At 40.8% G+C, this 25,263-nt stretch overlaps 1 protein-coding gene and 1 pseudogene across 7 annotated transcripts in view; one reads left to right on the top strand and one right to left on the bottom strand.

Moving 5' to 3' along the window:
- Positions 1 to 13,311, bottom strand: part of SLC41A2 (solute carrier family 41 member 2) — a 117,922-nt gene extending 104,611 nt beyond the window's left edge. For 3 of the 7 annotated variants that reach the window (XM_046011983.1, XM_046011991.1, XM_046011990.1), the window contains exon 1: positions 13,087 to 13,311. The gene's annotated coding sequence lies outside the window, so the exon portion shown is untranslated. Of the gene's footprint in view, positions 1 to 2,149; positions 2,545 to 13,030 lie in introns of those variants that run through there. The other 4 variants (XM_046011984.1, XM_046011989.1, XM_046011986.1 and 1 more) reach the window with 4 other exon arrangements.
- A 2,584-nt stretch (positions 13,312 to 15,895) lies between these two features.
- Positions 15,896 to 19,618, top strand: LOC123946308 (annotated as a pseudogene).
- The last annotated feature ends 5,645 nt before the right edge of the window (positions 19,619 to 25,263 follow it).

Genomic DNA, 25,263 nt, shown 5'->3' with positions numbered 1-25,263 from the left:
AAGTACCATGAAAGTATCTCCTGCTTTTTCCCCCTGCTTTTTTTTTTTTTTTTGGCTAAAATACATAATTAGCTTCTTTTAAAAATCTTGAGTTCTTTGACTTAAACTGAGTAAGCACTCACAAAAGCTTCATTTAGGTAGGAGGGAGCGATATCAAACTTTCTTGGCAAGTTAGGAAAAACTGGGAGAAGCGAAAGGACAATTAACTGCCATTTTAGTAGCACTGAATTGCCATAAAATTGGTGGTCCTGATAATTCCCTAACAAACACAAGAGCTTGAGCAGTCATGGACATGATTCAGCTACTGATATCCAAAAACTAGTTGACTGCATAAAACACTCACTCACTTCCAAGACTGTCCACTGAGAGAAAACAGTAATGCCATAAAATTTATTAATTCTTTCTATATGCCTAGAAGACAACCAAACATTTGTAAAGAATTTGTTTTACACCCAGAGAAATAATCAGTGGGTATAATAAATCTTCTGTATAATAAATCCTCCACACATCTCAAATAGTTTTTCAAAAAAAACCAGATTCAGAGTAACTGACTTTGTTTTCAGAATCACAACCCTCAATGTCACTAGTTAGTTAATTTAATTATTTTTTTTGAAGAATGATTTAGAAGCCTATGCCAAAACAAGCTACTGAATCAACTAAAACACAGTCCGCAGTTAAACCGTTTCTACTTACTGAGAAAATGTTGACAGAATAAATATGTGTGTGTCCAAAGAATAAGAGTACTGCATAAACAAAGTTCAATTTATCCTACCAAGTGCCATCGGTTAGATTGTATCTAGTCCCTATCAAACCAAACAACTAAAAAATGTGGAGGAAATTCAATCATTTAACTAAACATTCTGATTAAATTCACAGCAATTTACAAATTCTTTTTATAACACAGGAAGCCAGCTATAACCAGAAATAATCCGCTAGAGCTATGATTTGAACAAACTTGAGGAATAGTTGGATAGCAAGGAGTTCAATCAGAGAACCCTGTTTTGAAGTTGAGAAACTGCTTTTCAATAATAAAACAAAGTATATTTCTCTTACTCTGTATTAAACATTTCTTACATGTATCTTATTTAAAAACTGCCACTTAATGACTCTCTCCTTTAACTGACAAGCAATCGACATTCATTAATTTCCTGAGAACTACTGCTGAGAACATCCCCTTCTCATCAGTCATTCATGTATAAAGTCACATGAGACTTTATTTAGAAGGCTACGCCAAAACAAGCTAATGAATAAAACTAAAACAATTCGCAGATAGCCTTGCTACTGAAAACTGGTATATTTACTTTACTTTAATAAATATTGAGCCACTTTTTACTTCAGCAGTGAGGAAACTTACAGGTACATCAGAAATTCAAATCTATGATCAATTTATTCATCTTACTGTTAAACTCCTAGTTTTATTTTCTCTGGTCCTAGTTTTGTAATTCTTTTTTTTTTTAAACCAACATTTCTTATAGGTGTTATTTTTTATAAACTGACTCAACATTTCTGTGTAAAACAGTGTACATAAGAATAAAACATAAATACATTTCCTATCCAGTTTTCTCTGGCTCTTCTGAATCTGAAATACTTAAATTGAGAAAGTAAGATATAAGTTCATCAGCATTTCAAATGAGTAAAAATTATTCAGAATTCATATAAAAGTATACTTTCATACTTTTCCCTATAACACATGCTTATATTCTTAGAGAGAATTCAATTCTAAAAATGCAAACCCACTTCTGGACCAACATAAAATATACACTTAGCTCTCTGTATAATTAAACTGAACACTGAAAATGAAAGCTTCCAGAATTTTAAGGTGCAGAAAGGATGTCAAAGTGCCAAAGTTTAAAAGAAAAAGAAAATCCTATTTTTAAGAACAGAGAAAGGAAGAAAGGAAGCTAACATGCCAACGTTTAAAAGAAAAAGAAAACTTGTTTTTAAGAAAAGTGAAAGGAAAACGTGGTTTTCCCCATATAAAGTTGGCATTTTTCTTCTACATTTTAAGACCTGGAGTGTCCCATAATTTTCATGGTATCTCATTTCAACTATGGACTCAAAGCACATCCATCCGTCTACCTCTCCATACTCTCCCCATCTCAGAGGTGAAGCAGCACACTCATGCACAGGCCACACTAAATTACATTACCTTCCAGAGTGAGGAAACAGGACAGCGCCCTCCCTGCGGTGTTCCTCAGGTGGGAGCCTAACATCACCTTCCCTAGCTGGGACACCCTCACAAGCGCACCACCCAGGGAGATGAAGCTGATCTTCAACCTTACCAAACTGCACTTTCCCATGAGAGTCCTCCCAGAGTGCCGTGGAGTTCAAGTGCACCGAGTCAGTACAAGGTACTACGCAGATTAGGTAAATGGCAAGTACACACTGTTATGTTACTCAATTATCTTGGCAGTGAACTGAAACCGTGGCCTAACTCCGTATCTTTACTCCCTGCAATCAAGTCTCTCCTCTACCCTTTGGTCAGCGCTGTGCACCTTTTTATTCAAATATCAGTTTTAAAAAAAGGGGGAGGGGAAAAGCTCTAAGTTCAACTTCAAGTTCAAGCTAACTACCCTCAAAGCCACCTAAAAACCAACTGTGTTGTCATGATGGTCTTTGCTCAAAAATGTCCTGACTACCTTTTCTTCTTTCCCAGCTCATTTGAAATTGTGCTTCTGATATCCACTAGCATAGAGGTTTTTTTTTTTTTTTTTTGATTACTTTTCTTTTTCTCACAGAAGCAATAGGTCTTCAGTGAAAAAAGAAAAAAAAAACCAAGGATACATAAAAAATTGTTCTGGAAACCCATTATTCAGAGATAATCACTGATGACATATTGGTACATATAACTCTTCTTTTACAATACTTTATATATGTAAAAAACAAAAATAGGCTCATATTGTACATATTATTTTATATCCCGCTTTTTGTATTTCATAAAACATCCCCCAAATTTCCTTATCAATAATATCCGACAAAGTTACTTTTGATGGTTATTTGCAATTTCCTCCTTCTAGAACTCCTAGGCGCTCCAAAATTGCCACTTTCTTTGCTACCTCTCCCTCTCCACTCATTCCCCAGTAAGAACAGCACAACTAAAAGGCCTTGGTTTAATGAACACATCCTTAACACTGCCAGATAACGGACATTCTGTATTCATTTTTCCATTTTTTTATAGCCATTTCATTTATATTTGTTAGACAGTTTTGAATAAGTTACTGCTTCTGTCCCACCACCCTCCAAAGCAAGGCCAGATTACCACTGAGTCTATGGTGTGTCTCCCCCACAATCCACCATATATATTTCAAAATAACTCCAAACACATTAAGAGTCACAAAAAGGTATGATTTTTCCCAGAAAAACTACCTCATTTTTTCTTTAAAAATTATAGGACATTAATGTTTTTCTCTTTTTTGGTACTTCTTTGCTAATGCTGAAACGCATGCTTAGACTGCCTATATAGGATTGAGAAAGGGGAAGGTTATGTCCTAAAGAGTAGTATGATTTAATTTTCTTTCCCAGTTTTTATTTAAATTTCAGTGAGTGCAATTACACTAACACAGTGCAGTATTAGTTTCAGGTAGAGAACTTATTGATTCAAGAGTAACATGATTTTAAATTCAGATTATAAAATCTATGCACAGACTCCCATACCAGAGTATACAGATTTCAGGCAAACATGTTTTGAAAAGGAGAGAATACTACCTGCCTGTTTCAAGTTGTATTACTGATGCGGAATCACCGGCAAATGCTTTACGCTATATTTGAAACTGTACAAAGCTTCCTGAGCTATTTGCTATCCTTTCATTAAATGAATTAATCAACAACAGAACTTGCATTGAGAGATTTTAGGGGGAAATTCCAAGTGACTTATACAGCAAATCTCCACACTTCAACTGAAGAGATGATTTTCTTCCAAAAAATCCAATGTCAAGAAGTATCAACACATTAATGATACTGACAGTAGTTAAGAGTTTGGGCTCCAAAGTCAAACTGCTTTGGCTTAAATTCTGACTTTCATTAGCTGTGGGAACTATGCCTCTATACTTCAGTTTCCTCATGAAGAAAAAAACCTCCCTCATTGGCTTTTTCTGAAGATTAAGTGACTTAATACATGTAAAGTATGTAGATCAGTGTATTAAGCCCTCAAAAATGTTAATTATCAGCATCAGTAGTCATCATTCTTTCTATACTTTTATAAAACATTCAAAACCCAATTTTCCACCCCTTTTGCCCTTTATTAAGGAATATACAATGCCGTATGATCACAAAAATATTATACATTGCTGTATTGAACCCCTGGCTTGTAATTTGCAGGTCCACTGTTCTGTTCCAATTTTCTTTAAAGAATCAATTGAGGTTGAGGAGAAGGGAGTTGTGGGAAATTGGAAGGGGAGATGAACCATGAGAGACTATGGACTCTGAAAAACAACCTGAGGGTTTTGAAGGGGCAGGGGTGGGAGGTTGGGGGAACCAGGTGGAGGGTAATAGAGAGCGCACTTATTGCATGGAGCACTGGGTGTGGTGCAAAAACAATGAGAACTGTTATGCTGAAAATAAATAAATAAATAAATAAATAATAAAAAAATCAATTGAGGTTTAATATTTATCTTTTATATAATTTATCACACCCTTTTTTTTTTAAAGATTTATTTATTTATTTGAGAGAGAGACAGCCAGAGGGGGAGAGAAACTTTTGCAGACTTGGGTTCAGCACAGAGCCCAAAGCAGGTTTTGGTCTCACAACCCTGAGATTATGCCCTGAACTGAAACCAAGAGCTGGACACTTAACTGACTGCGTCCCCAGATGCCTCTATCCCATCCTACTTTTAATTTAATTAATTAAACTGCCAGCAAGCTATAAAGTGTTGTGTATATATACTAACCACCACGTACATACACTACACAGTACTTACGTATCTCAGACAAGACAGGTCTTTAGGAAACCAATGTTTTAAAAGAAAAAAAGAAAATGAAAGCTGGAATAGGAAGTAGCTGTAATACCATTGTTAGGTTTACATACCATCTCTGATGTATTTTTTCATGTTAAAAAGAGATCTAAATAACATTTTACAATCTACAAATAAAACAGACTGCCTTAAACCACAACTGTAAGGTTGATTCTGGACCAAAGAACTAAGTCTACTCAATCAGAACATGAAGCACTTGGAAGGATGGAAGCCATCATGAGTTTGCCTGGGGTTATTCTGAAACCTTATAATCTGGAAAGCCTAGAGAATAAGAGTTTTCTGACCTTTTAAAAAAAAGAAAATCAAAAGGTTACTATAAAAATTCTTTACTAATTTTTATCTATAAACATAGAGGAAAGTGGCAAATGTCATGAAGAAAATAGCAGACCGAGCACTGGAGTCTCATTCTTTTCTGAAAACCTGGGAGTCACGCATGTTCACAGATTGCAGTTTAGGAAACTGAGTCTCGAGGATGTTAAGAAATATGCCCCAAGCTGTAAAGTTTGTAAGATAAAGATGCAGGATCTTGAATTCATGACATCCTGACTAACCAGCTAGTGATGAGAAAGACATTACTGGTACTCTGTGTTAGGATCCTTCCGCACCAGCATAAGTGGCCATGGGGGACGAGGACGACAGAACCAAGGTCCTCCCAAGGCTCTTTCTCAGCCCTGCTCATGCCCAAGAGTGGAATCCAGCAAACTGGATTCAAGTTATTTAACAGAGCTGATTGCTCAAGAATGAAAATCACTTCTTCTTAAATCTCACCCTGAATTCAGAGGTGAACTCTGCATTTTCTTTAATTACTCAACTAAAAATGAGCAAGTATTTACTGAATACCCAGAAATGTAGCTGTATCATAAAGTGCCTTTTTTTTATAAGTGCCACACAAAGCTGCAGAAGAGACCACTTCTTTTTTTAGTACCTGCCCACCCCTCCATGCCCTTAATTTGCTAAAAATATTACTGCCTTTGTCTACATGAAGGTCATCCTTTACTAGTTTATGAGGTTTTGATACAAAATTCTACATATTTCCCATTCAGTATTAGTCAAAATGTGGGTGATCACTAAAAATATGTTCAAAGAAGGAATGAACAAAACAAATGCTGAGCAGAACCCTAAAGGACAACTAAGATTTAGAGAGATGGGGAGAAAAAGGCAGGGGTGGTGCGGGGAGGACAAGGTGATGGGTTAGCAGCGAGTAAAGTACTGGAGAAATGAAAAGACAGGTCTGTGTGCAACATTCCCGTCACCGTGCAGCAAAATGGTCCACTGGGTAAGATCTGGAATTCCTGATCTGGAACCTCCTAGGGGACTTAGGACTTCATTTTCTAAATTAGGTCCATAGTTTTTAAACACTGAGTTTTAATGCAGAGCAATTATTGTTTACATTAAACCCTATGTGAAATCCCTACATATAGAATAGAAACAAACGAAGCGGTATTGGGTTTCGCAACCTGGTTCCCACCCACCTGGTCTTCACCTACCCAAACTGAGAAGAACCAGGAGCCCCCTCATGGGAGCCAAACTCAAAAACTACTGGGTTAGAGGGGCACTTGGGTGGCTCAGTGGGTTAAAGCCTCTGCCTTCGGCTCGGGTCATGATCCCGGGGTCCTGGGATCGAGCCCCGCATCGGGCTCTCTGCTCTGCAGAGAGCCTGCTTCCTTCCTCCTCTCTCTCTGCCTGCCTCTCTGCCTACTTGTGATCTCTGTCAAATAAATAAATAAAATCTTTAAAAAAAAAAAAACTACTGGGTTAGAGATAAGTCTGGAAGGATAGATACCAAAGTGCTCAGAGTATTTACTTCTAAAGAACTAGGTTGGCCTATGTTGGGGGTGGGGTGTATGGTAAGGAAGGACTTGAAATACCCTTTTCACTTTTAAAATCTTGCATATGTTTGTATTATTTGAATTTTTGCTCACATTGAGCACTTTTTATTTTTTAATTTAAAAAGTAATAAAAGAGACCATTGCACTGAAATAGCACTTTTAATGGTTAAACTTCAAGTGCATTGCCACATTTTAATGAATCATTTCCCTATAGCGGAACATTTTCTTAGCTAAATTACACTGTAATGAAAATGAACATCTTTGTGCATAATAATTTCCCATATTTAGAATTATTTCCTTAGCATAAATTTATACAAGTTGGCAGTTTCAATTGAGGTTCTACGATGCACTGCTTAAAATAGGACTCTGTAGAACATAAAAATATAAAATGCAGTAAGTATTTTTTAAAAGCCATCCCATATTAGCAAAATTAGATTCCAGCACTCATGTTTAAGCTACATAAAACCTAATTTACAAAACTAATTAGCCAAGTTTCCACATCTCAAAAGTATATTAAAGAGAAATCTGAATCAGAACTTGAAATCTCTCTACCTTTCATGAATTTTTCATAACTTCTCTTGCCACTTATCGAAACCATACACTTAAAGAATTTTTCCTTCACAGTTGGGTTTCACAATCTAATTCTGTGAAGTCACAGTACTGTGACAGTACAATCATTCTCTGGTAACAAACTGACATCATTAGATTCTTCTTTGTTAGTTCTTTGGGGTATATGGATGTTCTATTTTTACTTCTTTTAAGACCAAAATTTATGTTCCGTTGCCTCTCCATTAAGCTCATAAGATTGACACATTTTAATCTGATTTATTCTCTTTCCTCCTAGCCATCTTTATAAAACTGTCTTTTGGTGAGCGCTCAGAAAAATGCCTATCCAAACAAAATACAAACGACCGCTGGGTTACCTCCTCTCGTCAATAATATGTCATTGCTCTGCACTGCTTGGGAAGAAAAATTCCCAGATCAGAGCATCTGTTGTTCTTTTTCATCTCTCTGCTCCTGTTTTAATATATCATAAGAGTGCTTTTTGTTAAATTACCTTTTCAGTAAATCAGTATGGTTCTATCACTAACATGATTCCAACTGAGAAAAGAAGAATTTCCAATGAAACCTTTTCCTTTTTCCAAAAGCAAGTATTATTAGAAATGCCAAGGTCATTTCTACTATGGAACAGTTCTAAAATTAAGACTGTTTAGACTCTATCAACAAAGATTTGCTTAGTCCCTACTGGGTACCAAGCACTAAGCTAAATACCAGCAGTTCAACATGAGTAAAACAGAAGCAAGATCGACTCTTACAGACCTTTCTATCAGTGCAAAGGCACTTAGGCAGACTATAAATCTTTATGAAATGGGAGGTTCCAGTACCAAAAATAGTGGAAGGATTCTTTAGAAAAAATAGATTAGAACTAACTTTGGGATACCTGCAACATGGAGCCAAAGAATTTGTATTTTATATTCAAATAGAGAAAGCCTGGGCCCTCAAAGGGATCTTTAGAAAATATTCATCTATTTAGGCCCTTCTTGAAACTTTCAGTGGCTTCTCACTTCCTCTAAGATAAAGCCAATTCTTTAGTAAGCCTAACTAAATCCTGCCTTATTATCATTCCCACCCACCCAAGACCTCTGGCTGTCGTCACACAGGGCTTTTTCTCTGTTTCCCCTGTTGCCGATTTTCAAAGTTTGCATATCACAATCTAGTAACTATGTGTGACACACGCTTCTCTGTGATTTCTTTTTTAAAATGCAGGTCACAACCCACTCCACTGAACTGACAATCTACTTGTGAGTGCCTAGGTGTCTGCAGTTTGAAAAATACTTTAGTATACCACCCTCTCTCTTAATGACCTTTGCATTATGTTCTTTTTCCCTGAAACTCTTGCTTTTACGTGGCTACCTCCTATTCTACTTTGTGACCTTACTTGTTGTTGTTTTTTAAAAGATTTTATTCATTTGCCAGAGAGAGGGAGGGAGCACAAGCAGGGGGAGCAGCAGGTGGAGGGAGAATCAGGCTCCCCGCTGAGCAAGGAGCCTGATCCGGGACTTGATCCCAGGGCTCTGGGAACCAGACCTGAGGCAAAGGCAGAAGCTTAACTGAGTGAGCCACAGGTGTCCCTGTGACCTTAGCTCTTAACCGTCACATCCCCAACCCTCCTAGATGAGGTCTCCCTTCTCTGTGGTCCCAAAGTACCCCCAAACTTTCTAACATTTATTATACTTTACTGTGACTGTTCTGCACTAGTTGTCTTTGTAGGCTGCAAACTCCATGAAAGCAAGGACTCATTTGTCTTCACTGCCGAATCCCAAGGGCCTAGAATAGTGCCTATTACACATTCGACACTCCGTAAATATTTGAGGAGTAAAAAAGTTAGGATACAGACTTAATAATCTATATACTTAACCACACAATGAAAAGATCAGCCACTTAAAAACTGTTCAGAGGTTTAGCTACTTCCAAGGAAAATAAATTCTCAGTTCCTATTTTATAAAGTATTAAGTTCCTAGGCTAGCCTACACAACACACAGAACACAGTTAACTGATAAGAGGACCTCCGTATTTCCCTCTCTACAAAGACAACAGGACTTTCACTCCCCTAAGTAGAAGAACACGGGATTAAAGAGGTGCTTTTCTTTCTCTTTACCCCATCAGCAATTCCTGGAGAAAGTGACTGACCTAAGGGCTGAGACAGGGATAAAGGTCAATATTCTAGACAGGCCCCACCCTGAACTCTCACTGGCTCTCTCCCACTTGGATGCCTTCAAGGAAAGTTTTCCTTTCCATTCCAACTCGTAGGAGGGCAACTTCCTGATCAAGAACTTTCCCTCCCTGCAGGGGAGACCTGACCCACAGCTTTTTAAGTGCTACAGTTTCCTCTGGGTAAGTAAATTAAGAAGGAAAAGAATTAAGCACAGATCTAAACTAATTTCTTCAATCCAGCTTTACCAGAAATAACAATGAAACTATATTTTAACAGCATTTTAATCTTCATCTGGTTTCTTGACCCTGATCTCAACTTGACCAGAATGTGGAGACAGAGGGAGTGTAATTAGCATACTGAAAAGCTTACACGTGAACAGTATTCATTGCAGTCTGACTTCTGGGCCCTAGGAGAAGAGTACCATGGAGAAGCAAGGTGGGGGAAAGGGGAAGAGGAGTGAAATAAAGAAGGTTCTTCTACCTTTTCCTATTTAGAATTTCTCTTGGGTAAAAAATGTCTACATAAGTTGAATCTATTTTAATATCTCACAACCTTTCTTTCCAAATTCTCATTCTTGTTTTTCTTTTCTCTTCTTCCAGAGCCTTTCTGCTATCCAAAGATCTCCATTTTCAACACCCACTGTAAATTTTGTCAAACCTCCAAAATGTAATATGATCTCCTACTATTTACCTCTCCTATCTTTACTCAGGTCAAAATTCCCATTTCCTCAGTGTAGCTGATCAGGGGGAAAGCAATCTGATTAAATCCATTCACATTACAACAGAATAACTGCCTGACAGTCCTAGCCTTTGAGTCCTACTGGAGATACATATGTTTTCTTATTTTCATATATATTTTAAAACACACACACATACATTATTCTTAAGCTACAGAAATGTAACTATAGTAACCTCAGAGAAAAGATGAGAGGCGCCTGGAAGCTCACCATAAAGGAGGCAGGTCTGCTCTGACCAGCATTTCCCAGGGATCCTGTCCCCAAAATTGTTCCCATTTTACACTGCCCTTGACATTCAGTCCTCAGTAAGTCCTAAAAACTCCAGGGTGTGAAGAAGGCCAGCTTGAAAAACATCTATAGCTATGGGAGACTTTTATATCCATTGGGTGAGTTAGTAACAATCACTATTAGGTTGGACAGGTTATCTTCAATATTCTGATAATCATTCCATTAGCTAAAACAAAAACATACACTCAGGTTACATACTGAAATTATTCATTCTACTAAGAAAGTCAGTGAGGCATAAAAGGGTTAAATAACATTTCCATTGTTTTATAATTTAGTAGTTAAGAAGCAGGATTGGACTGATCTTCATACTTTCAATCAGTTGCTTGGAAATCTTTAGTCTTATTTTCTATAACACTTCTGAAATTTGGAAGTAAAATGTTTTTGAACAGTTACATTAGATCAATAGGAAAATGAGCTTGAACTCCTGAGAGGCAGGTGCTATGCCTTTTTCAGTGGTTTTTGCTATAAAAGAGCTAAGGCTAACACTGAATTTGTGTGTACTCAGAAATTAACCACAAAAGCAGCCTAGCTGCATTCATTCAGCTATAAGTGGCTCTTAACTTCAGTGCCACCAAAAATATTTATTTGCCACCCACAGATGAGTCTAACTGTAGTAAAAGACTATAAAAACTTAGGAAAACAAGATCTTCCACTTTGCCTGAGAAGTTAAGCAAATGAAATTTTAACTGAATTAATTGGTGTTTGCCATTTTTTAGTATTTTGTTTAGCCAGCCATCAAAATAAATTATTTGTAATTAAAGTGATAATTGGGACTGTTTTCAAACCAAGCAATGAATATATGAAAACACCAGCTGTGTGTGGTCTCTCTTGAATCTGGTCATAGCATACCTTTTGTGGCTTTTCTCAAGAGAACAGAAAGGGAAACGGGAGGTAAGATGATCAAGGATTGACAGGTAAGTTACTCTGGAAAACATTAATGGCCCTTACTCCGCTTTCCCCAAGTAGAAGCATTATGTTGCCTGCTCTCAGGTTGGTTGGCTTTTTTAGTCAGTTATAGCCCCCAAACCTATTTTTTTCCATAAATGAATAATACAATAATAAAAAAATACCCAATATGAAAGGAAGAAAGAAAACAGATAATCATATCAAAATATGTGCAAAGGATTTGAATAGATATTTCTCCAAAGAAGCTACACAAAGAGCAGTAAGCACAGGAGAAGACTCTCAACACGATTAGCCCTGAGGTAAATGCAAATCAGTATCACTTCACACCCACTAGAATGGCTATAACAAGAACTAGCCAACAGATCATCCCAAGTGTGGGTGAATATGAGGAGAAACCGGAACCTTCATACAGCGTTTGGCCGGAATGTAAAAGGATGCCCCGTACCATACAAAAGTTTGGCAGTTTCACAAAAAGTTAAACACGCAGACACCCAAGAGAAATGAAAGCATATGCTCACATAAAAACCTGCACACAAATGTTTATGGCAGCGGCGTTATTCACAAGAGCCCAAAAGTGGAAACATCCTGAATGTCCATGAATGGATAAACAGTATGTGATATTATGGTACACCAACACAATGGAATATTATCCAGCCATAAAAAAGAATAAAGTTCTGATACACCCTACAGCATGGATGAACCTTGGAAACATTTTGCTATGTGGAAGAAGCCAGACACCAAAAAGCCACATACTGTAGGACTCCTTTTATATGAAATTTCCAGACTAAGCACATGCATAGAGAAAGAAAGTAGATTAGCAACTGCCAGAGGGTGGGGTAAAGGAGAAATGAGAAATGACTGCTAATGGGTACAGGGTTTCACTCTGAGGTCATGAAAATGTTCAGGATAGTGGTGATAGTTGCAAAACTTTGTGACTAGAGTAAAAGCCACATGAATTTTATGGTAGGGGCAGTATATCTCAATTTTAAAAAAGTGTTCATTTACAGAAAGATGGCATACATGTGTAATAGACTCATAAAGGTAATATACATAATTGCATATGAAAACGTAATCGCCTAATGCAGATGAACGTTTGTGGTATTTTTAAAAAATTTTTATTTATTTTTTAAATTTTTCAGCGTTCCAGCATTCATTATTGTCTTTTTTTTTTTAACTGAAATACATTCACTTACATAAAAGAATGAGGGAAAGCGGTGAGACGGAGCAACTGCCGAGCCCCGAAGCGGTGGAGCTGGGGTGTGCCCGAGCCCGCCGGGCGGCGTCTCCATCCGAGCTCACCTTCCACCGGTCCCGCAGCAGCCACCCCCCGCCCCCCGCAACACACACACCCGCTGCCGGGCCCAGCGTCCGGGGCCGCCCGCCCGCCCGCCCGCCCGCAGCTGCCCGGCTCCCCCGTCCGCGCCCAGGGCCAGCCTGCCGTCCCGCCCGAGGTGGGGAGGCGCGGGGGCCCCGGGGGAGGGGGCCCGGCGGCTCCGGAGGGCGCGCGGCCGCCCCGCACAGCCCGGGCCCTCCCGCGCCCCGGCCGCAGGGTCCCAGCCCGGGCCCGCCCCACCTCCCTCAGTACCTGGGATGCGCCCGAACCCCGCGCCGCGGCCAAAGCCCCTTCCCCTCCATTATCACCTGCCAAGGAGCGCGGCCGCACCGGCCGGTGTGAGCAGAGGGGACCCCGCCTCCTCAGACGCGACCTCGGCACCCGGGCCGGGGGGAGGAAGGAGCATTCACCTAGTGCCCCCGCGGCGGCGCGCCGGCTGCCCCCGGCCGTGGCTCCTTCCTGCTGGCGCGCCTCCTCGCGCCCTCGCGGCCCCGCGCTGACAGCCCGGGAGCCGGCGCCCGCGGCCCGCTCGCTCCCCGCCCCCGCGCGGCCGCCCCGCGCACGCGCAGCCCCGCCGCCGCCCAAGGGGAAGCGAGCGCCTGGTGATGTGGCCGCGGGGGCGGCGACCGGGAGCGCGAGCACCGCCCCTCCCCGACCCCCGGCCGCACCCTGACAGCCGCCGCCGGGCCCCGGGTTGGAGGAGAGGACGGGGGAGTCTTTAGGGAACCGTACCCCGGAGAGAGGGGCTGTGGCCTTTCGGCAGCGCCTTGCTATCCCCGCAGACCCACGCCCATCCACATCGCCAGCTGCTCTTAGGTCCGAACCCCCAAATCTATGACTCATGATTTCTGTGCTCAGACCAGGGGCCTCCTGGTGGCTGCGTTCGTGTTTCCTTCTCGCAGACTGGCATGAAAACCAAGGCGTCTGTAACTCTGTGCTTGCCTTTGCGCAGAGCCTCGCTGAAGGCGCCGTGCCTCGCCGAGGACGGAGAGACGAGGGGGTGCACCAGAAGGGGATGGGATTGAGGGCCGCTCCCAGCACCTTCCCAGGGGAGCGAGGTGTGGACGCCAAGTGCACGGGCGCAGTGGAGATGGCTGGGATGCCAATACTTTGCAAGCTCGCCACGGTCCAGGTAAAAGTGACCAAAGTTTGCAGCGTAACCGCCCCCCCCCCCCCATCCCAGACCTCTTACCTAACTATTGAGCCCCTTTGGTATGACTCAGGTAATGGCCTATGCCTGCGGGATATTCCAGGGACTATCCTCAGGCACTTATTCCCAAAGGCTGTCATTTTAAAAATTACACAGCTAGTGGCCCTCTTTTCCTCAGAGCAGAGCTCCCACCGTCCAGCAGTGACTTCGTATCAGCTTTTCAGATGCTAAGGGACACCAGAGCATACATTTATCCAGTTTTTTTTTTTTTCCTTTTTTGTTTTTGTGCTTTGCAATCAGGTTGAGTTTTGACCTTAACCTTCTGGGTGAAGTGTGTTTATGTACCCGTCTTGACCACCTGCAGTAACGCCTTTCACAATGGGAAATGCAGGTGTTCTTTACAATCTAAACACCGTTAGGAATGAAAGGATAATTGCAAAGAATATGGAAAAACAGGGTTCTGACTGTATTTCCAAGTGGGTTTTGTTCTCACTGTTCTCAACCACAAATCACTTGCAGGTAAATAGCTGTTCTTCAAAGTTTGCCAGTAGTAAAACTCCAACCAGATAAGTTTTCCTCCTTGGGACTGTGCAGTCTTTGGAGACTTCCGCGCTAAGTTTTAAGCAGAGAAACCACCCTCTCCCAGTTTTGAAAATCTACCACCATTTTTTTTTTTCTCATTGATTCTGAGCTGGTGGTTTCAGCTGCCCTAAATTTCATTAGGTGGGAAGCCTTCTACTTACAGGGTGCTGTCATTCTGTAAGCCACAATGTAGTGAGTACTTTTTAGATATTTTAAGCTCTAAGTTGGAATCCAAATCCAAACTAAATTTCAACTCTGAAAATAGCTCAGGGTAGAATTGGGTCAAGAGACACCCCTTTCTGAAAAATTAGATCCTAATGTGTGCGGGCAACAATGCTCACATCACTACTTCCTCTTCTGCCTGACAGCTGGCAACTTAAAATGTGAAGCAAGTGGCTTAGAATTGAAGATCTGTATGACTCACTGCTGTGATGATTGCTAGAAGAAAACCTGGGAGTTATGAGAGTGGGTAACAATGGGACTTGTCTGTTCGCTCTAGGGGTGAAAAAGATCTTTTTGAGGAAGTGACATTTAATCGGAGCCTTGAAGAATAAGGAAGAGTAGGTCTGACAACAAAGGGAAGGGGGTGGGGAGTGCACTTGTTGCTTTGGAAACCGCAGGTTTGAAGGCTCTTGGGTAGGAAGGGACTCCACCTGTGGCTAGAATGAGGCGGCTAGTGCTGAAGGAGATGTGGATACGTGGTTTGAGGGCCATGGTGAAAACTTTGGACCTAATCCTAAAGACAAAAGGAAGCCACTAAAACATTGGAGAGACTCCATCTGCACACCATCCAATTTGTGTTTGCAAGTGACGTTTCTGGCTGCAGTGTGGGAACTGAGAAAGAAGGCAGCAGCAGAGGGTGTGTGAAAACTAGTCTGCAGGTATGGGAGAGTAGAAGACAGTGGATCAAGGACATCAGTCAGAATTAGATCTATAAGCACCTAAGCATTGGCTGCATGTGAAAGGTGGGGGAATGAAAAGTGTCCAAAAGAGTGCCTGGGTGGCTCCGTTGGTTAAGAGACTGCGTTAGGCTCGAGTCATGATCCTGGAGTCCCAGGATCGAGTCCTGCATCGGGCTCCCTGTTTGGCAGGGAGTCCATTTCTCCCTCTGATCCTCCCCCTTCTCGTGCTCGCTCTCTCTCTCTCAAATAAATAATTAAAATCTTTAAAGAAAGAAAGAAAGAAAGGTGTCCCAAAATGACTCCCAGGTTTCTAGCGTGAGTTCATCCCATTCCCTAGGATGGGGAACCTGGAGGGGGAGGTCTCAAGGGGACAAGTTTGAGATGCTTCAGATATGTTGAGATCGATGTCTCTATGAGACATCCAAGTGAAGATGCTGAGTATATATTTACAAAATAAATCTGGAACACAAAGTAGAGATCTGGATGGAAGATGACATCAAACCTAAATGTTTAGAGAGCAAGGAATATGACTTGCTTGTAAGAACCTCTAAACTTTAGAAAAAATGAACAGAAGCAAAGGGTACCTAATACTATGTGTGAGACACTCCACAGACAATATTTTTATTTTATCCTTTACACCCTATGTGGTTGGTATTATAATCGCATTTTTCATATAAGGACACTAAGGGTTAAATCCTTGGTCAAATTTACTTGAATTCTCAATTAAATAAGACCAACTGAATAAGAATCTCTGTGGGTAATTCTGATGATCACTGAGGTTTAGAAACTTAAAAGTGCAGACTGCTTAAAAGTGGTCACACAAACCTTATAAAACACCTATTTTAAACAATGATTAAAAGAAACCATGATTCCAAGAACATGTAGCCAATGCAGCAAATATTTGTGGATACATGTCCCTGTTTCTTTCACCTAAGCACCCCCCCCCCCATTATCAATGCCCTTCCTGGGAAACTCTGGAATGTTCATTTGTTCATTCATGCAGTAAGTAGTTATGGTGAACCTACTACCGTGTACCAAATTACAACAGTCATTCATTTATTTACAAATATTTATTGAGCACTTACTAAACACCATGCTGTTTCATGCTCTGGGAATATAGCAGTGAACAAAATAAACAGATGCCTGCCCTACAGAGTTTACATTCAGGTGGGGAAAGACAAACAGACATATATGTGTGTATGAATACAGATCTGTATACAGGTTTATATGTAGATAGATGTGTGTATCCCACATGGCGATAACTATAATGAATACAAATAAAACAGGAGAAAGAGTTGGAGAGTTCAGGGTATAGAGAGGAGGGGAGATAGTTTTATACAGGGCAATTCATAGAGGTCTTGCTGGTTTGAGCAGAAAGGAGCAAGGGAGCAACTATGTTATCTGGAGAAGGTACAGCAAGCACAAAGGTCCTGAGGCAGAAGTGTGTGTGAGGTGTTCAAGATACAGAAAGGAGTCCTGTGTGGCTGGAATGAGAAATAGCTAGAGGCAGGTCATGAGGCTTGTAGGCCATTGTAAGGCCTTTGGCTTTCACTCTGAGTGAGACAAGAATCACTGAAAGGGTCTGGGCAGAGAAATGGCCTACTCTGACAGTTTCAAAGGGATGACTCTGGAGCGCTGAGTGAGAAGGCAAGGATGGAAGCAGGAAGACCAATAAGGATGATGTTCCAATAATCCAGGTGAGAGGGGGGCACGTGGATGCCTCAGTCACTTAAGCATCTGCTTTTGGCTCGGGTCTTGACCCTAGGGTCCTGAGTTTGAATCCTACATTGGGCTCCTTGCTCAGCAGGGAGCCTGCTTCCACCTCTCTCTCTGCCTGCCTCTCTGCCTAGTTGTGATCTCTCTCTCTGCCAAATAAATAAATAAAATATTTTTTTTTTTAAAAAGGCATCTACAAAAGTTTGGGGGTCAGGGAGACAGGCAGGGGTTGGGAAAGACTTGTGAAAGGAAGTGATTTTAAGCTCCAATCTAAAGGATCACTAGCCATGTGAATAGAAATTTTAGGAGCAGGGACAGGAAAAAGAGTCTGGTAGAGGGTAGTCCTAAGCACTTTTACAAAAAAGGTGGGGAGGGGATTTTGAGGAATTTAAAGAAGTTCAGTATGATGTTTATATTTCTTTTAGTGTACCTTGTTCATTGGTCCCTATTAGGAGTTTCTCTCCACAAACAGGGTCATGTTTCAAGGGTTCCCTATCGCTGGTTTCTTTAGAACATAGCCCTGAGGAAGCAGAGGTCCTACTGTCCTTGACAATTCATCAGGCTCTTATTGTTCCTCAACTGTGCCCACAAGTTCCTGCCTGTGGGCTTTGAACTACCTGTTCTCATTAACAAGGACACTCTAGTCTCCGGTACACCTTCCTAGGTCTTAATTCCTAGGTCTTCCAATTTGGGCTTAAGGCTCTCTCTGCTTCCATGACCCCCAGTGAAGAGCATGATCATAGAACTTAAAAGATAAGTTATAGACAGATACTGTTTTCTTATCTGTCCGTGTCCCTATTAGGCTGTCAGCAGAGTCTTTACAACTAGGCTAGCGTAATGTTGTGAGTCCTGAATGGAATCTTGATTATTTGCTTCCTGAAATGAATGAATGGATACATTTTGATTTACCCTCCTTTACTTTTAGTGGTGCTGCTACTGGCTTTTTGATGATCTGTTTTGGTTCCACTCGCAACAGAATTATTAATTTATTTTAAAATTTTAGTTACATATAGCATTGTTCTAGCTTCTTTAATCTGACCTTGTTGGGTTTTTTGCTGGCAGACAGGCTTTGCACAATATTGGGACGCTGATGGCTGAGATCCTTTTCAGGGATATCTGCACATTGATTACTCTTCTAGGGTTGAAGGTGTGGCCTTGCTGATACTGTCTGGTTTAAGAACCAGGCAAAACTCAGTATTTGTAACCATTCTCTTGAAAGGATGCTTGTATATCCTCCACCTCAAAACAAGAGTATAGAAAACTGCTCATAGCCTCGTTTCTAAGGATCATATCTGAGAGTCAGGATTTCCAATCCAGAGACAATGGCCCTGGTGGGATGGAGCCCAATGGTGTCATCGAGAGTAACTAGAATGAGATTATTGACAGCCTTGGTGACATGAACCTTTCTAAGTCCCTTCTTTGTGACATCTACACAAATGGTTTTGAGAAGTCTTCTGCCATCCAGAAACAAGCCACTCTTCTTTATCAAGGGTTATTATGTGATTGCTCAAGCCCAGTCTAGGACTGGCAGAACAGACACATTTGCCATATGGATTATGCAGCAGATTGAATTAGATCTAAAGACTATGTGAGACTTAGTCCTGACACCCACTAGACAGTAGACTCAGCAGATGCAAAAGGTATTCATGACATTAGGACATTATAAGGGTGTCCCCTGACACACCTGCATTGATGGGACCAACGTGCATGCTGAGGTCCAGAAGTTGGAGGTGGAAGTCCCCCATATCATTGTGGGGACCCCAGGTCACGTGTCTGATATGCTTAACTGGAAAAACCTGTCTCTCAAATACATCAAAATGTTTGTACTGGACGAAGCTGATGAAATGTTAAGCCATGGATTCAGGGACATATTTGAGAAGCTCCACAACAACACCCAGGGGGGTTCGCTGTCAGCTGCAATGCCTTCCGATGTGCTCGAGGTAACCAAGAAGTTCATGAAGGACCCATTCAGATTCTGGTTGAGAAGGAGGACTTGACCCTGGAGGGTGTCCACTGGTTCTGCATCCATGTGAGAGGAGTGGAAGCTGGACACACCACGTGGCTTGTATGACACCCTAACCATCGCACAGGCAGTCATAGTCAACACTGGAAGGTTGGTTGGCTCACTGAGAAGATGCACGCCTGAGACATCACTGTGTCTGCCATGCATGGCAATGTGGAGCACGAGGAATGAAGTGTAATCGTGAGGGAGTTTCACTCTGGCTCTAGCAGAGCGTTGGTTACCACTGACCTGCTGGCCAGGGGTGCTGATGTGCAGCAGGTGTCTGTACTCGGCAGCTAGGACCTTCCCACCGACAGGGAAAAGTTATACCCATAGAACTGGTAATTGTTCCTGGTGGATGATTTGGCTGTAAGGGTGAGGATTTTAACAGGGTGACAGAAGCAGACAAGAGGCCTCTTTGAAACACTGAGACTTTCCTCAACGCCTCCATGAAGAAGGTGCCCCTCAGTGTCGTTGACCTCATCTGAGTAGGGCTGTCCTGCTACCTAGCCGAAGCCAGGGTCCAGTCCTCAGGGTCCTGAGGAGGATCAGGAGAGGGGAGAGAAGGGAGTCAAGGGATGGACATCCTGTCTTTTTTTTTCCTTTACTTTTTCTTTGAATAAATGCCACATTTTGAGGCAAACAACAACAAACCTGTTCGTACCAGCTTTATCACAGTATTCTAATAATGGAAAATAAGCTGAAATTCATCAATATGAGGATGGCAAAACTAATTTTTGGATTTCATATGATAGAACACTACTCCGCAATAGAATGAAACAGATTATGGACTCAACAAAGGGAGTGAATCTCACTAACATTATGCCGAAAGAAAAGTCCCTGACGGGAGAAACATATACACTATGAACATTCGTTTTCCATTGTTGCTGTAACAAATTTGCACAAACATAGTGAGGTAAACAGAACTTGGTTATCTTACAGTTCTGTAGGTCAGAAGTCCAATATGAGTTGAACTAAGATTAAGGTGTCTGAGAGCTATGTTCCTTATGGGGGTTTTATGGGAGAATGCTTTTCCAGCTTCTAGAACCCAACCACACCCCTTGGCTTGTGGCCCCCTTCCTCTGTCTCCAAAGATGGCAGTGTGGCATCTCTGACCTTTCTTCCCTCCTCACGTCTCTCCGACTCTCTTCATCTGCCTCCCTCTGCCACGGTAAGGACCCTCGTGAGTACCTTAGACCCTCTCAGATAATACAGGATAATGTCCCTATTTTAAAGTCAGTCAATTAACAACCTTAATTCCCTTTTGCCATATAACCCAAATATTCTGAATAAAAAATGGAGGATAATGGAAGGCAGACTTCCAGTGGAGCAATGCTAAACTGCCTTGGGTGGGGTGGGGTGAACAAACTTGATCTGTAGCATCTGCTGATTGCTATGGTATAAATACGCTGATGGCTGATTTCAAGCTAACATCTGCTCACAAAATTACGATTATTTAGTAATCAGCCCTTGTGAGCTGGTTCAATATGATTCCAGCATATTGCTGCAAGTTTCTCATTCTTGAAGTTTTAAAATACAAATATAGAAATAAATATTCACATATGAAGAGCTGAATGTATACATGTGTGTTTCCTTGCCCTCTACAATGACAGAGCCTAAAAGTTAGAGCACATCTGTGGCAATTAGCACACCTAACATCTGGATCTTACTCTCTAAATATCATTCTGAACATTAACAGGAACCAATGTTCCTTGGAGAAAAGGCTAATTCTCAGACTGGGGCAGGAAAAGTACAAAAGGAGCCTGAAATTGCTGGACCAGAAATTACAGAAGCACTCAAAGAATGATGGTAACATACAAAAAGAAGAGGTTTGCAGATTGAAAGGGCTCCCACTGGGGACCATTTTAGTATCAAAATAAGTGATACAGTAATGGATGAGAGCCCATTTAAACAGCATAAAAATCCGTAAGTCAAAACTGACATAAACAAGTAAATGGGAGAAGAGAAAGCTCTTTCTCAAAGTACAAATCCAACTCATCATAAGATACAAATGAAAGAACGAGAAAATTAAGGAGTGTAGGTTTAATGAGACAGTATTTTTACACATCTCCCCACAAATCCTAGTTAACGGAAAGACATAACTAGTAATTTTATAGTGAGGAGGTTTAACAGAGACTGCCTTCACCAAGTGATCAAAGTTAACATTACCAGTAATGAGACAAATCACATGTGTGGTACATAAACACATCACATGCCTCCAGATGTCACTGAGCAGGACCTAATATCACGTCTGTGGTACATTTGCCAAAAATATATTATCTAAATCTAATGAAAATTTATTACCTAAATCTAAATCATGGGGAAACAGAAGGTAGACCCAAACTGAAGGCCATTCTACAAAATCTCTCTGATCTACCTTCTTCAAAGGTGTCAAAGTCATGAAAGACAAAAGATGACAGAGAAATTGTCACAAATAGATTGGAGAGGACTGAATGCAGAACACGATCCTATTTGAGGTCCTGGACTGGAAGGAAAAATTATAAAGGACAGTACTGAAACAGTTAAAATTTGAATACAAACAGTAGATGGCATAATAGTACTGTATTCATATCAAGTTTTCTGATTTTGTTCATTGCTCTCCAGTTATGTCAAAAAAATATTCTTGTACTTAGGATGTATACACATAAGTATTGAAGGATAAACAGACACAAAGGCTGCAATTTGCTCTCAAGTTATTAAAAAAGAATCAAGTGGGTGTGTGGTGTGGGGAGAGGGAAAAGACTAAGATAAAGCCAAAGAGAAAACGGAGCAAAATGTATCCACTTTTGAATCTGGGTAAAAGGTATATAGGAGCTGTACTACTGTTGCCACTTGTCCATAAATCTGAAATTCTATCAAAATAAAAAGTGACAAAAGATGGAGATGGGGGATATGGGAAGCTATTTTGGCAGCATCCCATCAACGCAGAGGGAAAAGCCATAAAAAATATGCTGGTTTTGCTTTGATTTTCTGTAGTCACCTCTCTTCTGTATATTCTTTGCAAAGGAAATAAAGGATTTATAGCCGATGCGTAGGTAGTCAGTTTAGAAGATTCAAAGAAAGACAGTTTTTGTGAACGTGAAAGTATTCATTTTAAATTAATAGAGACTTCTCTGTTCCGAATAACACTTTGGAGCCCTGTAACAATTTGTAATCAGAATGTGTAAACTTGCTAAACATCCTTAACACGAGGTAGATAAAAAAGGTAGTATAGGGTGAGAAAAGGGGAACAGTGCAAACTCTACAGAATTTACAAATGTTAAAAAAAAGTTTCCTTCAAGTTCTCTCCCAAGAATTTTTTTTAAAGATTTTATTTATTTATTTGATAGACAGAGATTACAAGTAGTCAGAGAGGCAAGCAGGGAGAGAGGAGGAAGCAGGCTCCCTGCTGAGCAGGGAGGGCTCGATCCCAGGACCCTGAGACCATGACCTGAGCTGAAGGCAGAGGCTTTAACCCACTGAGCCACCCAGGTGCCCTTCTCTCCCATGATTTAACTCTTGTTTGTACATAGTCCCTCTTCTGATTGTATCTACAAGATCATGTGCCTATTATCGTATGAAATAGTATCGTTAGAATGCTTAGCTATTGACCTCATTATGTACAGAGCTTTTCAATACTTTGGGGGAGATGCCAGCAGCCTAGTGCTAGACACTGTTTTGCTAGAGCAAGGTCCTGCTCTTAGAGCAAGATCCATGTTACCAAGATCCTAGAAACATGAATGAAAAGAATTAACGAATTAATTAAAAGAATTAAAATTAACTTTTTTAGAATTAAAAGATTTAATAAATTAAAAGAATTTAGTTATACAATAACTTAAAACTGGTTAAAATTGGAGGGGGAGACAAACCATGAGGGACTGTGGACTCTGAGAAACAAACTGAAGGTTTTGGAGGGGGTGTAGGGTTGGGGGAGCCTAGTGGTGGGTGTTAAGGAGGGCGCGTATTGCATGGAGCACTGTGTGTGGTACATAAACAGTGAATTTTGGAACACTGAAAAAAAATTAAATTAATTTTTTTTAAAACTTGGTTAAAATGTAAAAATACTTTACACCAAAACCTAATGAATTATGTAGAGTGAAATGTCTCCCCAACCCCACCTGTATGCACATTTTCACCCTTTATTAAAATACGATGATGTTACTCCTGATTTATTGATATTTAGCAGAATTTAGCACAGGTCTTATTTACGCCATGCCATTTATGGATGGAATTTTGAAGGAGAAATGATGCCTTGTACTACATACAAAATTCAACCCCTAAAAAAATAATTTAAAAATTCCAACAGATGAGGCAGAGAATCAAGTTAACTCCAGTTTAAGCTGGCTACTCTTTGGGATACCAGTCTGTTAGAAATAAAGTTCTGCTCTCCCCTTACCCTCAACCCCCGAGTAAAAATTTTACGCTGCTAGAAAATAAAGCATTTCTTTGACACATTTAATTGTAGCCATAGGATTAAAATAGATTAAGAGCCTAACCAAAATAAACTATTTGCAATATAATTACACCATAATTTTCAGCACTAAATGTGTATGCCTCTAGAGATAAAATAGTTTTGATTTACCAAACTGGGTAATTAAATTAAGTAGATAATTTAATTACCTAAGGGCCTGGGAACCAGGTAATAGCAATTTGGAAAGTTACTAGCAGCACTCATCAGTTTGATTAGTCTGCTGAAGATAAAAAGTAAGCCTGAAAGAATAAAAATTATCTTTAGAAAAACCTCAAAATAATATATCCCAAGTATTACTGACTATAGTAGACAGTGTGGGTGTCCCCCTCATTTTCTTGTCCTCCTCTCCCACGTGAACTCTGTCATCTGGATGATATTCACCACCTCCGCCTCCAGCTAGAAGACTTGCCCTGACTAGCCTGAAGCAATCGGGATAATCCCACGCCCTTCCTTTCAGCTAGTCCAAAAGAGGGCCCATGACCCAAGTTGGTTAGCTTTATTTACATTATAACTTTTGGTTCACAATCTTAGTTCCAACTTCTTGGGGGAGTTACATTGTAACACTCAATCAGCAATAGGGCGCTGTTCCCCGTTCCATCAGGATTAGAGCCCGCTCATCATAACAACCATAACATATATGGAGGTCAACCAGAGTCTCTTGTATTTAGATGCCTTCTAAGTGTCTTAAAATTGAAAACAGTTCACCCTCTTTCCATGTCATTTTCCCGTTGAATAAAACAGATATTTATCCTGTTGGATTTCCCACCTTCTAGATTTGGCTGATTGCTTCCTTGAGTGGTTTCCCTTACCCTTCTATTCCTCACAGTTGCTACAAAATAGTAGTTAGAACTCGGGGCTTGATTTAGGAAAAGGTTTCTTTCTTTTTCTTTTCTTTCTAACTCCCCCCCCCCTTTTTTTTTGTCTTGTTTTGTTTACAAGAAAACTTATTAGGTGCCACTGTGCACTTCCTAATGCATCAAATTAGGGGCACACAAAATCTAGTTGGTCATACTTTGAGAGATGTCAGAATGAGGGGCAGAGCCAGATTTCACCAGTTTTGCCTAGTGGGGATCTCCGAGTTAGTTCCAGATTCCTTTTGCTGTGACCCCAATTGTCTTTGAGAGCCTCCTTGCTCTCTGGCCCCACAGACATCCCAAGTTTATACTCCCTGACCCAGACTTGACATCAACCATTTGTAGAAGATGCTCTGTTCCTTTTAGTGAGGAAAGGTATTTAGCAGGCACAATCCAGCTCAGGGATGCTTGTTATGGGGCCTTGCTCTCATTTCCAGACCTTCCAGTGGACCCAGTTCAGGGGTAAGTGGTTTTTCAAAAAGAGGAAAAGAAATCATGAATTTATACAGATATTACCAATTCAAATTTAACATTACAGGAGGACTTTACTTTTATTTCTTTTCTTGGAACAAAAAAATATGAGCTGCAAATGATATATATTTTTTAAAGATTTTGCTTATTTATTTGACAGAGAGAGAGAGATCACAAGGAGGCAGAGAGGCAGGCAGAGAGAGAGGAGGAAGCAGGCTCCCCACTGAGCAGAGAGCCCAACGCTGGACTCCATCCCAGGACCCTGGGATCATGACCTGAGCTGAAGGCAGAGGCTCCAACCCACTGAGCCACCCAGGTGCCCTAATTAATCTTTTTTATAAACCTAAATGTATAGGTA

The sequence above is a fragment of the Meles meles genome, chromosome 7, assembly GCF_922984935.1.
Source record: "Meles meles chromosome 7, mMelMel3.1 paternal haplotype, whole genome shotgun sequence".
Classification (NCBI taxonomy): Eukaryota; Metazoa; Chordata; class Mammalia; order Carnivora; family Mustelidae; genus Meles; species Meles meles.
Note: the sequence above shows the minus strand (reverse complement) of the source record. Positions and strands in the feature narration are given on the sequence as shown.